Genomic DNA, 16,985 nt, shown 5'->3' with positions numbered 1-16,985 from the left:
CTGTATATGTTAATAGAATGGACATGAAAATGTTTCAAGAGAGACAGGAAAACTCATATATTTAGCAAAATTCATCAGATCTTATGTCTCTTCTGATGGGTTCAACCCCATGCTATTAACAAAGTGCTGTGGAACACAGCCATTGATATGTACTCCAGTACTATGCTCCATGGCATAGCCAGGCACCATGGGGTATAGACACTGGTGTACAGATCTTTTAATCTATCAGTATTTATTTTAATATCACAACCCGTATTTATAGTCAGATACCTACCGTCAAACTATATGAAAGACCAACCTCAACCCCAACATACATTAAGTATATAATAGTGGAAGAGTAAGAGCCTCTGTTAAGGTATGTATTGCTGTGTGAAAAAGGAATTCGGGTAGAATTGGCGCTATACCTTTAAATTAATATATTTATTGCCACTAATCCTCAACTTGTTAGCGCTATAAAATTGCTATCGTTGTTATACAAATTGTTAAGATATTAGTGTCCATACCCTTTTGCAGGGACCTCCTGCTGAAAAAATATATATGTGTATATATAATAGTGATGATTAAACAGCCCCGAATTGGTGTTTGGAAAAAAGTGAGATTACATATAAAATTGTGATACTACTGAAAAATTCTTAAATGTCTTAAGATGTTTTGAGGTATGAGCTGCCTCTACTTGGTATACCCCCCCCCCCCCCGCCCGAAAACAGGTGGGGCTTATTAGCATGTGAAAAAAAGTCAGGTAGAATTGGCGCTATACCCTTAAATAAAATGTGTGTCAATATGTGGAACTCTATTAACCACTTGAGATCCGCGCTATAGCCAAATGACGGCTACAGCGCGGATCTCCTTTGCCGGGACGACGTCTATTGACGTCGTCCCGTGCACGAGCGTCCTGCGTGCTCTGTGATCGGTGAGTCCATGAGACTCGCCTGATCACCAATCCGTGCAAGGGGTCGATCCCGACCCCTTATCACGTGATCAGCTGTCAGCCAATGACAGCTGATCACGTGATATAACGGAGCCGGTAATTGGCTATTATTCCTCCTCGTGCTGACAGCGCGAGGAGAAAAAAAAAAGCCGATCACCGGCGGCCGTGATCGGGACATTAGCCCCGATCACGGCCAGCCCTGCTAGTGCCCACCTGCCAGTGCCCACCTGCCCCCTGCAGTGCCAAATGTTTAAAAAGTAAGTGCCACCCAGCAGTGCCCACAGTGCCACCCAGCAGTGCCCACAGTGCCACCCACAGTGCCACCCAGCAGTTCCACCCAGCAGTGCCCACAATCTGCCTCGAAGGTGCTGCACCCCAGTGCCACTTATCCGTGCCCATCAGTGTCATCTACCAGTGCCCAGCAGTGCCGCCCATCAGTGCCCAGCAGTGCCACCTATCAGAGCCACCTATCAGTGCCACCTATCAGTGCCCATCAGTCCCATCTATCAGTGGTACCTATCAGTGCCCATCCGTGCCACCCATCCGTGCCACCCATCCGTGCCACCCATCTGTGCCCATCTTTGCCCATCAATGCCGCCTTATCTGTGCCCATCGGTGCCGCCTTATCTGTGCCTATTAGTGCCGCCTTAACTATGCCTATCAGTGCCCACCAGTGCAGCCTATCAGTGCCCACCAATGCAGCCTATCAGTGCCCACCAATGCAGCCCATCAGTGCCCACCAGTGCAGCCTATCAGTGCCGCCTAATCAGCGCACTTCAATGAAGGAGAAAAATGACCCGTTTGCAAAATTTTATAACAAACTATTAAACATGATTTATTTTTATTTATTTTTTTGCATCTTTTTTTGTTTGTTTAGCAAAAAATAAAACTCCGAGCTGTAACTAAATACCATCAAAAGAAAGCTCTATTTGTGGGAAAAAAATGATAAAAATTTCATTTGGGTACAGTGTTGTATGCCCGCGCAATTGTCATTCAAAGTGCATCAGCGCTGAAAGCTGAAAATTGGTCTGGGACTGAGGGGGGTTTAAGTGCCCAGTAAGCAAGTGGTTAATTAATAAAATTATTCCTAATCCATGCAATTGGTTAAACAGTTATACATCCATACCAATAAAGGTTGTGAAACAGTAAAAAAAAAAAAAAAATTGTGAAAAATACTGAAATAAATAAATAAATGCAATATTATTATCCTATAAACATAAAATGCCGACACATCCTTTGTAATATATTAAACAGTTCATAATCCAAATGGTGCCTCGTGCAAATATCCAAAGAAAATCCCCGGTGTGCTTTGGTGAAAATGAATTATATTGCGCTCACCAGATCTTTACCCTTACTGAGGGAAAACCGCCTTCACAGTGTATAGCCCCTGTGTCGCTCTCTGGCATCTCCCTGGGAATTTGATTATTCATCCATCCACAGTTTAGATTCTCATTTAAAAGTTACATGTAAAATGGAGGAGAATCCATAGTGTAGTATGTCTTTAACCACTTCCCGACCAGCGCACGACGATGTACGTCGACAGAATGGCACGGGCAGGCATATTGGCGTACATGTACGTCCAATATTCGATGCCGCCCTGCCATCGGGAGCGCGCCGCCGGCGGCGCGCTCCCGCGCTGGTCGGGACCCCCGTGAGTCCGGTCGCGGGACCCGCGGACTCGATCGCCGCGGGCATCCCCGCGATCGTCTCACGGAGCGGCCGAATGGAGAAAATGCTGTATAAACAACATTTTTCCATTCTGCCTAGCAACTAGTGACGCTGATCTCTGCTCCATGTGATTGGAGCAGAGATCAGTGTACACTAAATGAAAGCCCAACCCCCCCACAGTTAGTAACACACCCCTAGGAACACTTAACCCCTACACTGCCACCCACTGGTTAACCCTTTCACTGCCAGTGTCATTTACACAGGAATCACTGCATTTATATAGCACTGATTACTGTATAAATGACAATGGTCCCAAAAATGTGTCAAAAATGTCCGATGGGTCCCCGACAATGTCGCAGTCACAATAAAAATCGCAGATCGCCGCCATTACTAGTAAAAAAAAAAATTATAAAAAATTATTAATAAAAATGCTATAAAACTATCCCTATTTTGTAAACGCTATAACTTTTGCGCAAACCAATCAATAATCGCTTATTGCGATTTTTTTTACCAAAAATATGTAGAAGAATACGTATCGGCCTAAATTGAGGGAAAAAAAGTTTTTTTATATATTTTTGGGGGATATTTATTATAACAAAAAGTAAAAAATAATGCGTTTTTTTCAAAATTGTCGCTCTATTTTTGTTTATAGCGCAAAAAATAAAAACCGCAGGGGTGATCAAATACCACCAAAAGAAAGCTCTATTTGTGGGAAAAAAAGGACGTCAATTTTGTTTGGGAGCCACGTCGCACGACCGCGCAATTGTCAGTTAAAGCGACGCAGTGCCGAATCGCAAAAAGTGGTCTGGTCTTTGACCAGCAAATTGGTCCGGTCTGAAAGTGGTTAAGAAAGGTTTATTGAAAACAGAAAACTACTCACATCTTGTCAGAGCAAGATTTACTATAAGAAATCTTCACACCACCAGCTGCTGCGGTGTATTCAAAAGAGGTCACTTCTCTATAGCCACGGATTAGGAATAATTTTATTAATTAATAGAGTTCCACATATTGACACACATTTTATTTAAGGGTATAGCGCCAATTCTACCTGACTTTTTTTTCACATGTATTGCTGTGTGTGTCCCTACTGAGGATATTCATTTTACTTGTTATTCCGGAGAAGCAGGGCAAGAACTGGGGAGTGAGGAACAGGACAACAATAAAAAAAATGTTTTACGATGGGCAACAGTTGTTGCCCACAATGTGTGGCTTGTTATAGCATATATTGTATAAAACTAAATAAAAAAAGAATTAAAAAAAAAAAAAACTTTTCTAAATATATATACTGTCTGTGTGCATTAAAATAGTTCCCCCTTCATTACTCACCTTGGGAGGTCCATCTGACACCATGATAGGATGTGAGGACAAATTCCCTATTGAGTTTGAGAGGCCCTAACCCTTCCCCATTCTATCCAAAGCATAAAGAAAAGTTGATTGGGCTTAAGAAATTGCCCCATTAACTGATTCTAAATAGATAATATATATTATCTGTACCTGAGATGTAAGAATAGGATGCACTCACCCAGAAAATGTTGCTTGTCTTTCTGAATTCAGCAAAGAAGTGAATTCACATTTTTATGAGTAAAGTTTGCCTCATTCTTTCTCACCTTTATGATCGACTCAAATTACAACTATGACAAGAATGCTCATTGCAGTTTATTTATCATCAAACATTAAACATTTCTTTGCTGTTTTGCATGATAATCTCTGGCAGTGCCTTGGTTAGTAAAATGGTTTCATAATATTTCATATATTACCAATGGATTCTGGTAGGTCCTCTTAAATGGTGGCTGTGTACTTTCTCCTTGCAATTTTCACTCCCTGTAGCCACCCTTTAAAATGTATTCCAAAAAGTACAACTGTGTTTACCCACGCAGCTAGAGCATTGCGCGTCACCACAACATACCACTGTGTGTCCACCCATTACAGAACCTGTCAATCAGAAGCTACACCCCCCAGTGACAGCACATCACACAGCTATATAAAATTTTAGCTCATTCCTGCACCTGTAGAACAGAAACTCCAGGCTTGATACAAATCCAAGCATTGCCCTTGTCATGCAGTTCTCCACAGTGTGATATAACCCAAGCATTGCTCCCATCATACAGCTCTCCATTCTGTTATACAACCCAAGCATTGCTCCCATTAGGGATTTACGGATGAGCTTGGTGTTCGAGTCGAATGCATGTTCGACTCGAACACGGGCTGTTTGCCGTTTGGTGAAGCCAGAACACTGTGGGCCTTTCACACCAAATTCGTGTGGTGCTCATGGCCCACAATGCACTGCGGCATCCCAGTGCATTGCTGGCTCATGATTGGCCAAGCATGCACTGTGACCCCGCATGCTTGGCCAATCACAGCGCCGGCAGCGAGGAGAGCCATAATTGGCCACAGGCAGGATGTCTGTGGTCAATTATAGCTGAGGGGGTTTAGTATATGCCCCACACTATATAAGGCAGCCAGCGCAGTGACCTTGTGTAGTGTGTTCCGGCGTGCAGGGAGATAAGGATAGGCAGGGACAGTTTGTTCTTTTCTCAGGCATCTGCAGGAGTTAGTGGGTGTTGTGTGCCTCCAGCGCAGTATACACCTGTATCTACCTTTTATTGCTGTTGTTCTCCAATACAGCCATCTGCAGGAGTTCAGGAGTTAGTGGGTGTTGTGTGCCTCCAGCGCAGTATACACCTGTGTCTACTCTTCATTGCTGTTGTTCCCCAATACAGCCATCTGCAGTAGTTAGTGGGTGTTGTGTGCCTCCAGCACAGCACAATATACACCTGTATCTACCCTTTATTGCTGCTGTTCTCTAATACAGGCATCTGCAGGAGTTAGTAGGTGTTGTGTGCCTCCAGTACAGTATACACATGTATCTACCCTTTATTGCTGGTGTTCTCTAATACAGCCATCTGCAGGAGTCAGTGGGTGTTGTGTGCCTCCAGCACAATATACACCTGTATCTACCCTTTATTGCTGGTGTTCTCTAATAGAGCCACCTGCAGGAGTTAGTGGGTGTTGTGTGCCTCCAGCACAGTATACACCTGTATCTACCCTTTATTGCTGGTGTTCCATAATAAAGCCATCAGCAGGAGTTAGTGGGTGTTGTATGCCTCCAGCACAGCACAATATACACCTGTATCTACCCTTTATTGCTGTTGTTCTCTAATACAGCCACCTGCAGGAGTTAGTGGGTAGTGATGGACGAACTTCCGACGGGACGTTTCGCGAACGCAGCCGATAGTTCGCGAACCGTAACGTTCGCGGCGGGCCCCATTGACTTCAATGGGAGGCGAACTTTGCAAACCTACAGGTCAAATTTGCAGCCACAAAATAATTAATAGCTGTGCAAACATAGTCCCACCACATGGCCAATGACATAACACATGTATGAGGTGAATCTGGGATCGACAACTACAAGTATTCTTTTTTTTATATGTGAAATTGTTGTGACAATTCAGGACTGTGGAGCGCATGAAGGCAATGGAGGAGAGGGAAGGCCAGGGTAGGCAAAGAAGAGGGTGCAGGAGATGATCACCAGCAGCGTGACATACAGCAATGACACCTGCACCGTGATAGAGTGATCTGACACCAGCGCCGTGATAGAGAGCACTGACATCAGCAGCGTGACATAAAGCACTAACACCAGCACCGTGATATACAGCACTGACACCGGCACTGTGATATACAGCACTGACACCTGCACCGTAAGCAGCCCCAGGAGGAAGTCAGCATAGCACAGGGATGGTGGGAGCCCCTCATAATGAGCATAGCACAGGGATGGTGGGAGCCCCTCATAATATACACAGCAGAGGTACAGCCCCAGGAGGAAGTCAGCACAGCACAGGGATGGTGGGAGCCCCTCATAATAAGCAGCCCCAGGAGGATGTCAGCATAGCGCAGGGATGGTGGGGCCCCTCATAATAAGCAGCCCCAGGAGGAAGTCAGCACAGCACAGGGATGGTGGGAGCCCCTCATAATAAGCAGCCCCAGGAGGATGTCAGAATAGCACAGGGATGGTGGGAGCCCCTCATAATAAGCAGCCCCAGGAGGAAGTCAGCACAGCACAGAGATGGTGGGAGCCCCTCATAATAAGCAGCCCCAGTAGAAATATGACACCGCTCAACCTCTTCAAACAGGAGGGTACGGGCATATAGTACGGTGTGCTTTTTTTGGACAAGGAAGTGAGCCAAATGAAGAAAGTAGGTCTGTGTGCTCAATTAAAAAAATCGTTTATAGACATATACATGATCTACTGGTCACATGTGTTGAATTCCTCCGAGATCCATGCCTCATTCATTTTTAGAAATGTAAGGTAGTTAACACTGTCGTGAGCTAGGCCAGTACGCTTATCAGTCACGATCCCCCCCGCTGCGCTGAACGTCCTTTCGGACAGGACACTGGACGAGGGGCAAGCCAACAGTTCAATTGCAAATTGGGCAAGCTCTGGCCAGAGGTCAAGCCTGCCCACCCAGTAGTCCAGGGGTTCATCACTCCTCAGAGCGTCCACATCGGCCGTTAACCTGATGTAGTTGGACACCTGAGGGTCTAGGCGTTCCCTGATGCTGGATCCGGATGACACCTGTCGATGGGTCGGCTGAAAGAATGACCTCATATCCGAAGTCACCAACACATCTTCAAACTGGCCTCTTCTTGCAGGCGCTGTTGGATTGGTACCCACAACTCCTTCTCTGGGAGAGGGAATTGCTCCTCTGCCAGCACACGCAAAAGCAGAATGCAGCATTTCTCGAAGCAAGGCCTGGAAGTGCTCCATTCTGACTGCCTCTGTGACGGCGATAACATTTCCACCATTTTGTGTTTGTACCGGGGGTCTAAGTACGTTGCCACCCAGTACTGGTCCTTGACCCTTATGCTTTTTATACGGGGGTCCCTATTAAAACACTGGAGCATGGGGGGGCGTGTCCGGCGCGTGACCAAGATGCGGCCCCGATCAAAATGGCGCCGCGGCCCCGCCTTGCTGTGGATTGAAAGAGGCAGCTGTTTCTCCCCGCCGTGAGGGAAGCATCTCCACACAGGACAACGCACTGGTAAGTGCTATTGCGAGGGGAGACTCTTACACATCGCCTCCGGGTACACCGCTAGCTAACAGCCCAGCGAAATCTAAAATGAGGTTAGACAATGACTCACCTCAGGACAGCGCCCAGGCCGCCACCATGCCCTATGTTTTACCTCAGCAGAGTCCACAGCCTGACGCCATTGCCTCCTTTCCTACGGTGGGACAGGCAGTAATAGACACCACTCTTAAAGAGATGCTGATGTCACTTAGAAGCTCTTTGCAGACAGACATGCTATCTTTGATGCAGAACTTTGGCAGCAGTATTAATGCTCTGGAACACAGAGCCACGCAGCTTGAGGCTAATATGGGAGATGTTACTATCACAGTAAATGACATGATTGATTCTCAAGAAGCACAGGCCCAAGAAACTTGTTGGATTAAGGATAAAATCGCAGATTTAGAGGACAGGGCAAGACGCAACAACTTTAAAATCCGTGGAGTCCCTGAATCTGTTCAGAATGCTGAGCTACCCCTATATGCGAAAAACCTTCTTAAAGCTATACTACCTGAGGCAAAAGGCATTGAACTCGTCATTGATCGTATACATAGATTGCCAAAGCCTGCCTTCCTTCCAGATGCTGTACCTAGGGACGTGATTCTTAGGGTGCACTTTTATCACGTTAAGGAGCAATTTATGCAAAAAGTAAGAGGATTACCCTCTCTTTCTGAACCATATGGCCATCTGCAAATTTACGCTGATTTATCTAAGCATACTCTGAGCAGACGCAGACAACTCAATACAATCACTAAGGCACTACGTAATAATCAAATCCAGTACCAATGGGCTGCACCCGCCAAAATATCTATCCAACATGAAGGATCGAAGCACCTAGTTACTTCCCTACAACAAGGCCTGAGACTCCTACGAGACTGGAACATCATTCCTGCTCTCAATGAGGCGACCCCCATGGATCAGAGCAACACGGGCACTATGTCCCCTCAACCCCTCCCGCCAAGATCCCACAGAAATCAATTCCCTACCTAGGAACCCGGGTTTACAGTCACTGCACGCCGCTCAGGTGTGCTCTAGGTTCACGCTCGGTACAAAGAACTTTTTACCCCCACTTAGTGTTTCCTGGCACGGCTGTGCCCAGGACTGTTCCATCGCAAACACTTCTTCATTATTTTTCTTCTTGTTGCTACTCCTAGCGGACGTAGCACGATTTCCTGCCTAATTCACAGGCATCCTTTCGTACTACCTAGAGTCTCTATATAGGCTCCAGTACCCTCACCTTACAATCAGCAGCCAGCTCTGTTTTGTTTGCATCCCTTTTTTTTTTTTTGTGTTTCCCTTCTACCCTCTCCCTGCAGGACTTCCAGAGTGTCTGTCTATCAGCCCAGCAGAAGACGACTATACTTCTAACTGCAAGCCGCAATCACCCTCCAACGATTCTTCCTGTAGCATCCCTTGAAACCATATATCGATTCATCTTGGACCTCCATCTTCCTTCTGCAGCAATCCAGGTAACATTTTCAGCTATTACGGTTCCTTTCGACCTGCTCTACAGACATGACCATCAAAATTGTTTCCATAAACGCCAAAGGGCTAAACCATCCTGCTAAAAGGGCCTCCCTATGGTCATTAGCCAAGCAAACCCAGTGCGATATATTATGTGCACAAGAGACACACCTTTTAGCCAGTCACTCTCCTTCCTGCACAAACTAATTTTTCAGTACCATCTATACGGCCAATGCTACCTCTAAGAGAAAAGGGGTGCTTATTGCCATTCGCAACTCCCTTATGTACCAGCTTACCCAAGTTACTTTGGACCCCGATGGTCGATACATCATTTTGGCCTGCATGATTAATGCTGTTCCTTACACTATTGTTAATCTATACGCTCCTAATGCACACCAAACGCGCTTCCTCTGTAAGCTCCATGAGAAGATTGCTGCAGTTCAACAGGGTGCAACGATCTGGTGTGGAGATTTTAACTGTACTCGTGATCCCACATTAGACTCCTCTGTCCGCACCAAAAGACGCAGACCAGCTCTAAACCCCCTTCTATCTAGCTTTCGTCTCTACGATGTCTGGAGATGTATGCACGCCGACGAAAAGGACTTTACTTTTTTTTTTATCCTGTCACAACTCTTACTCACGTATAGACCTCTTTCTCACAGACCCTTGGACTCTACAAAAAATCTCCTCCTCAACTATTCATTCCGCGACCTGGTCTGACCACTCACCGGTTAGCATAACCATTGAGGACCTTTCTATGGAGACTCAACACTAGGATCCTGCAAAAAGACCCATATGCTGGCCTGCTACGGGACAACCTACTAGCTTTTTTTTCCCAAAACAAGGACTCTGTTAATGTATTGTGGGCATCTCATAAAGCATACATGAGAGGCCTGTTCATCCAATATGGATCTAGGAACAAGAGGCGTAGGAGGCAGCGCTTAGACGACCTTCTTACCAAAATACAAACCACTGATTCACTAAACAAACAGCACCCTACTTCGGCACTTAAATCCCAACTAACCTCCCTAAGACTCGAACTCAGAACCTTGCTATTAGAATCCCACGACAAATTACAAAAACGCTTTAAAATGAAATTTTTTGCTGAGGGCAATAAACCAGGTAAATTACTCTCACGTCAGATCAATGGACATATGTCGAAATTGCCCATACCCTTTATGTTCCACCCCACTACCAAATCTAAAATGACCAACCCGCAAGATATTGCCAATGCCTTTAGTGAGTATTACAGCGGTCTATACAACCTCGCTGACGATACCTCTTTTCGCAAGCCCCAACCCTCTCACATTCAGGACTTCTTAAACTCGGTCCATCTACCCCAGCTAACCCCTCAACAATTGGAACGTCTAAACGTCCCATTCACACAAGCTGAAATCGGTAAGGCCATCCAAACCCTACCAAACAATAAAGCCCCTGGTCCGGATGGATTTGTGGGAGAATACTATAAGCTATTTAGTCCTATGCTTACTGAACATTTAACCTCTGTATTCAATTCAGCTGCCTCCTCCGCCTCCTTCCCTCAAGAAATGCTTAGAGCTTTAATTGTCACCATACCGAAGCCAGGGAGAGATCCAAACTTACCACAGAATTTTCGCCCTATTTCTCTCCTCAACCATGACGTGAAATTGTACGCAAAAGTGATCTCATCTCGACTTCTTGATATAATACCATTACTAATACACCCTGACCAATCAGGATTCGTCAAGGGACACCAGACTTCAGATGCCACACGACGTATGATTAATATCATACATTATGCAACGACCCATCGAGTGCCTTCTCTGCTCCTTTCTTTAGATGCAGAGAAGGCATTCGATAGGGTTCACTGGCAATACCTAAAACTTGCCCTTGAAAAGTTTGGTTTTCAGGGTTTTATCCTCACTGCAATCTTAGCTTTATACTCTACCCCCTCAGCCCAAGTCTACTGTCTTTCTATGTTATCTACACCATTTTCCATTACAAACGGCACGAGGCAAGGTTGCCCCCTCTCGCCCCTGATTTTTGATCTCGTGATAGAACCCCTCGCAGCGAAAGTTAGGTCCCATGATGCCATTTCTGTTTTTTCTATTGGAAAATCTGATCACAGAATCAGCCTTTTCGCTGACGATATTATTTTTGCATTAACCAACCCTGTTACCTCCCTGGCTTCGGTACAAGTTAGAATTGATGATTTCAGCTATGTTTCGTATTATAAAGTAAACACTACCAAGTCCTATATTTTATCTATGGCTTTATCTGAGCAGCAGCAAACCCTATTGCAAAATAGCTACCATTACGCGTGGTCCGCAAAAACTCTCAATTATCTGGGTATAACACTCACTGCAAACACAACTGACCTCTACCAAGCTAATTACCTAACCTTCTTGCATGCTCTACCCACAGATTTGCTTAGACTATCCAAAGTGACGCTCTCCAGCGCAGGCAGGTTGGCTGCCTTCAAAATGATCCTACTTCCACGACTACTCTATCTTTTCAGATTGCTGCCCATCCCACTACCCACATCTTTCTTCACGCAGATTCAATCCCTTCTCAAACACTTTGTATGGCAGGGTAAAAGGCCTAGAGTAAATCATAAGACTCTCACAAGACATAAACTGGCAGGTGGTATGGGATATATTGATGTGAAAGACTACTACAATGCGGCAATCTTAGCGCAGCTGAGAACCTGGTTCACTCCTGACCCTCTTAACCACTGGAGCTCCATTGAAGCTTCCCAGGTCCCTAGTGGCAACCTGAAAATTTGGCTCCTAAGCTCTCCCACTTTACGCAAATCTGACAAACATATATCTCCGACTATTCGTGCATCAGTAGCAGCATTCTTCTATCTCCTCACGAATTCACCTACCTCTGCTACTTCATGTAAATTACCCATACCGATAGAAATCCTCAATCTGCTCGTACCCCACATGCAGATAACCCCCTGGAAAGATAAAGGTATAGCACATATTGCGGACTTATACTCTTCTGACTTCCTCCATTAATTTCCTACACTACAACGAACCTTTTCACTCACCTCGAAAGATTACTACAAATATATTCAAATTTTGCACTGTTTAATCAGACACCGCATCTCCAAATTACCATGCCCATGAAACTTTGGCATTATTTCACTAGCACTACCGCCCCAACTAAAGGCATTTCGCTTTTCTATGCTACACTTAAAGGTAAAACCACCTTCGATATACTTCCCCCTATGCTTAAATGGGAAAGGGATATCGGTGCTACTTTCTCTCCACAACAATGGCAATTAGTGATGGACGAACTTCTGATGGGACGTTTTTCGAATGCGGACCGCGAACGTGGCCGATAGTTCGCGAACCGTAACGTTCGCGGTGGGCCCCATTGACTTCAATGGGAGGCGAACTTTGCAAACCTACAGGTCAAATTTGCAGCCACAAAATAATTAATAGCTGTGCAAACATAGTCCCACCACATGGCCAATGACATAACACATGTATGAGGTGAATCTGGGATCGACAACTACAAGCATTCTTTTTTTATATGTGAAATTGTTGTGACAATTCAGGACTGTGGAGCGCATGAAGGCAATGGAGGAGAGGGAAGGTCAGGGTAGGCAAAGAAGAGGGTGCAGGAGATGATCACCAGCAGTGTGAAATACAGCAATGACACCTGCACCGTGATAGAGTCATCTGACACCAGCACCGTGATAGAGAGCACTGACATCAGCAGCGTGACATACAGCAATGACACCTGCACCGTGATAGAGTCATCTGACACCAGCCCCGTGATAGAGAGCACTGACATCAGCAGCGTGACATAAAGCACTAACACCAGCACCGTGATATACAGCACTGACAGCAGCACCGTGATAGAGAGTACTGACATCAGCAGCGTGACATACAGCAATGACACCTGCAACGTGATAGAGTCATCTGACACCAGCCCCGTGATAGAGAGCAATGACATCAGCAGTGTGACATGAAGCACTAACACCAGCACCGTGATATACAGCACTGACAGCAGCACCGTGATAGAGAGTACTGACATCAGCAGCGTGACATACAGCAATGACACCTGCACCGTGATAGAGTGATCTGACAACAGCACCGTGATAGAGAGCACTGACATCAGCAGCGTGACATAAAGCACTAACACCAGCACCGTGATATACAGCACTGACAGCAGCACCGTGATAGAGAGTACTGACATCAGCACCGTGATATACAGCACTGACACCTGCACCATAAGCAGCCCCAGGAGGAAGTCAGCATAGCACAGGGATGGTGGGAGCCCCTCATAATGAGCATAGCACAGGGATGGTGGGAGCCCCTCATAATGAGCATAGCACAGGGATGGTGGGATCCCCTCATAATATGCACAGCAGAGGTACAGCCCCAGGAGGAAGTCAGCACAGCACAGTGATGGTGGGAGCCCCTCATAATAAGCAGCCCCAGGAGGATGTCAGCATAGCGCAGGGATGGTGGGGCCCCTCATAATAAGCAGCCCCAGGAGGAAGTCAGCACAGCACAGGGATGGTGGGAGCCCCTCATAATAAGCAGCCCCAGGAGGATGTCAGCATAGCACAGGGATGGTGGGAGCCCCTCATAATAAGCAGCCCCAGGAGGATGTCAGCATAGCACAGGGATGGTGGGAGCCCCTCATAATAAGCAGCCCCAGGAGGATGTCAGCATAGCACAGGGATGGTGGGAGCCCCTCATAATATGCAGCCCCAGTAGAAATATAACACCGCTCAACCTCTTCAAACAGGAGGGTACAGGCATATAGTATGGTGTGCTTTTTTTGGACAAGGAAGTGAGCCAATTGAAGAAAGAAGGTCTGTGTGCTCGATTAAAAAAATTGTTTATAGACATATACATGGTCTACTGGTCACATGTGTTGAATTCCTCCAAGATCCATGCCTCATTCATTTTTAGAAATGTGAGGTAGTTAACACTTTCATGAGCTAGGCGAGTACGCTTATCGGTCACGATCCCCCCTGCTGTGCTGAACGTCCTTTCGGACAGGACACTGGATGAGGGGCAAGCCAACAGTTCGATTGCAAATTGGGCAAGCCTGCCCACCCAGTAGTCCAGGGGTTCATCACTCCTCAGAGTGTCCACATCGGCCGTTAACCCGATGTAGTCGGACACATGACGGTCTAGGCAGTCCCTAAAGCTGGATCCGGATGACACCTGTCGATGGGTCGGCAGAAAGAATAACCTCATATCCGAAGTCACCAACACATCTTCAAACCGGCCTCTTCTTGCAGGCGCTGTTGGATTGGTACCCGCAACTCCTTCTCTGGGAGTGGGAATTGCTCCTCTGCCAGCGCACGCAAAAGCAGAATGCAGCATTTCTCGAAGCAAGGCCTGGAAGTGCTGCAATCTGACAGCCCTCTGTGATGGCGGTAACATTTCCACCATTTTGTGTTTGTACCGGGGGTCTAAGTACGTTACCACCCAGTACTGGTCCTTGACCCTTATGCTTTTTATACGGGGGTCCCTATTAAAACACTGGAGCATGAAGGCCCCCATTTGCACTAACCTGGAAGCGGTGTGGTGGCCTGGCTCCTGCTCATCATCCAGGATAATGTCGTCCTCTTCATTCTCCTCTCCCCATCCACGCACAACAGGGATTCCAGAAAGGTTTAAAGCATGCTCTTTTTGCTCCTCCTCATCCGCCCCGGAACCATCCTCCTCTGACTCCTCTTCAGACTCCTGTTGTTCACTTGTCTCAGATAGAGTAGCCCCCCCTGGGAATTCATCCAGCATTGCGACTTCCTCATCTTCCCGCTCCTGCTCCTCCACAGCTTGATCAATGACACAACGCAATGCACACTCCATAAAGAAGGCATAAGGTACCATGTCACTGATGGCGCCATGGCTGCGAATGACCAGTTTGGTGATCTCCTCAAATGGCCGCAGAAGTCTGCATGCGTCGCGCATGAGCAGCCACTGGCGCGGTGAAAAAAAAACAGCTCCCCAGAACCTGTTCTGCCGCAGAGTTCATACAGGTAGACGTTAACTGCACAGAGCAGCCTATCAAGCATATAGAAGGTTGAGTTCCATCGCGTCGGGCAATCGCAAATAAGACGTCTGACCGGCAGATTGTGTCGCCGCTGAATGTCAGCAAGGCGAGCCATGGCTGTGTAAGATCTTCTGAAATGGGCAGAGATTTTCCTTGCCTGCCACAAGATGTCCTGGACCCCAGGATATTTGACAACGAATCGCTGCACGACCAAGTTTAAGACGTGTGCCATACATGGCACGTGAGTGATTTTGCCCTGTTTCAATGCGCTAAGCAGATTGGCACCATTGTCACACACTACTTTACCAACTGTCAAATTGAGCGGTGTTAGCCACTGATCTGCCTGTGAACGCAAAGCTGAAAGGAGTGCCGGGCCAGTGTAGCTCTTGGCTTCCAGGCACAACAAACGCAGCACGGCATGGCAACATCTCACCTGGCATATCGAATAAGTTCTGGGGAGCTTGGGCGGCGCAGCGGAAGAGACACTAGCAGCGGAAAAGGAGGAGTCAGCCGAGGAGGAGAGGGAGGAGGATGGAGGAGGAGGAGGAGAAGAAGAGCCAGGGCTGCATGCAATCCGTGGCGGTAAAACCAAATCTACACGGGTGCCATGGGTTACATGCTTGACGGCCGTCAGAAGGTTCACCCAGTGGGCAGTAAAAGTGATATACCTTCCCTGCCCGTGTTTGCTAGACCACGTGTCTGTGGTCAGATGTATCTTGGCAGCAGTCAGCAGTAGTGCACCTCAACCCTATGTATTGTGGACCTATACCAGTCCTTAACGAATAGCAGACTGTACCTCACCCAACCCTATTTACTGTAGCACCCTAGACCTTACCAGTCCTTATAAGGACCTTTGTGGAACAAGTAGGTTGTGAATGATTAGCAGACTGTACATCAGTCCCTATACTGATGAAGGACTGCTGCAGTATAGGGCAGCAGTCAGCAGTAGTAGTGCACCTCAACCCTATGTATTGTGGACCTATACCAGTCCTTAACGAATAGCAGACTGTACCTCACCCAACCCTACGTACTGTAGCACCCTAGACCTTACCAGTCCTTATAAGGACCTTTGTGGAACAAGTAGGTTGTGAATGATTAGCAGACTGTACGTCAGTCCCTATACTGATGAAGGACTGCTGCAGTATAGGGCAGCAGTCAGCAGTAGTGCACCTCAACCCTATGTATTGTGGACCTATACCAGTCCTTAACGAATAGCAGACTGTACCTCACCCAACCCTATGTACTGTAGCACCCTAGACCTTACCAGTCCTTATAAGGACCTTTGTGGAACAAGTAGGTTGTGAATGATTAGCAGACTGTACGTCAGTCCCTATACTGATGAAGGACTGCTGCAGTATAGGGCAGCAGTCAGCAGTAGTGCACCTCAACCCTATGTATTGTGGACCTATACCAGTCCTTAATGAATAGCAGACTGTACCTCACCCAACCCTATGTACTGTAGCACCCTAGATCTTACCAGTTCTTTTAAGGACCTTTGTGGAACAAGTAGGTTGTGAATGATTATTAGACTGTACGTCAGTCCCTATACTGTTGAAAGACTGCTGCAGTATAGGGCAGCAGTCAGCAGTAGTGCACCTCAACCCTATGTATTGTGGACCTATACCAGTCCTTAACGAATAGCAGACTGTACCTCACCCAACCCTATGTACTGTAGCAACCTAGACCTTACCAGTCCTTATAAGGACATTTGTGGAACAAGTAGGTTGTGAATGATTAGCAGACTGTACGTCAGTCCCTATACTGATGAAGGACTGCTGCAGTATAGGCCAGCAGTCAGCAGTAGTGCACCTCAACCCTATGTATTGTGGACCTATACCAGTCCTTAACGAATA

At 46.6% G+C, this 16,985-nt stretch overlaps 1 protein-coding gene across 5 annotated transcripts in view; it reads right to left on the bottom strand.

Annotated features, from left to right (window-relative positions):
• The window catches only part of LOC143930362 (uncharacterized), a 204,556-nt gene that overhangs the window by 149,793 nt on the left and 37,778 nt on the right, over positions 1-16,985 (bottom strand). The window contains exon 1 of one of the 5 annotated variants that reach the window (XM_077454629.1): positions 4,119-4,237. The exons of 3 other annotated variants lie outside the window; for them this stretch is intronic. The gene's annotated coding sequence lies outside the window, so the exon portion shown is untranslated. Of the gene's footprint in view, positions 1-4,118; positions 4,238-16,985 lie in introns of those variants that run through there. One more of the 5 variants, XM_077454631.1, reaches the window with a different exon arrangement.

The sequence above is a fragment of the Lithobates pipiens genome, unplaced genomic scaffold, assembly GCF_037356315.1.
Source record: "Lithobates pipiens isolate NorthernLeopardFrog02 unplaced genomic scaffold, aLitPip1_a1.2 Scaffold_25, whole genome shotgun sequence".
In the NCBI taxonomy this organism is placed as follows: Eukaryota; Metazoa; Chordata; class Amphibia; order Anura; family Ranidae; genus Lithobates; species Lithobates pipiens.
This window is presented reverse-complemented; position numbering and strand designations above follow the sequence as displayed.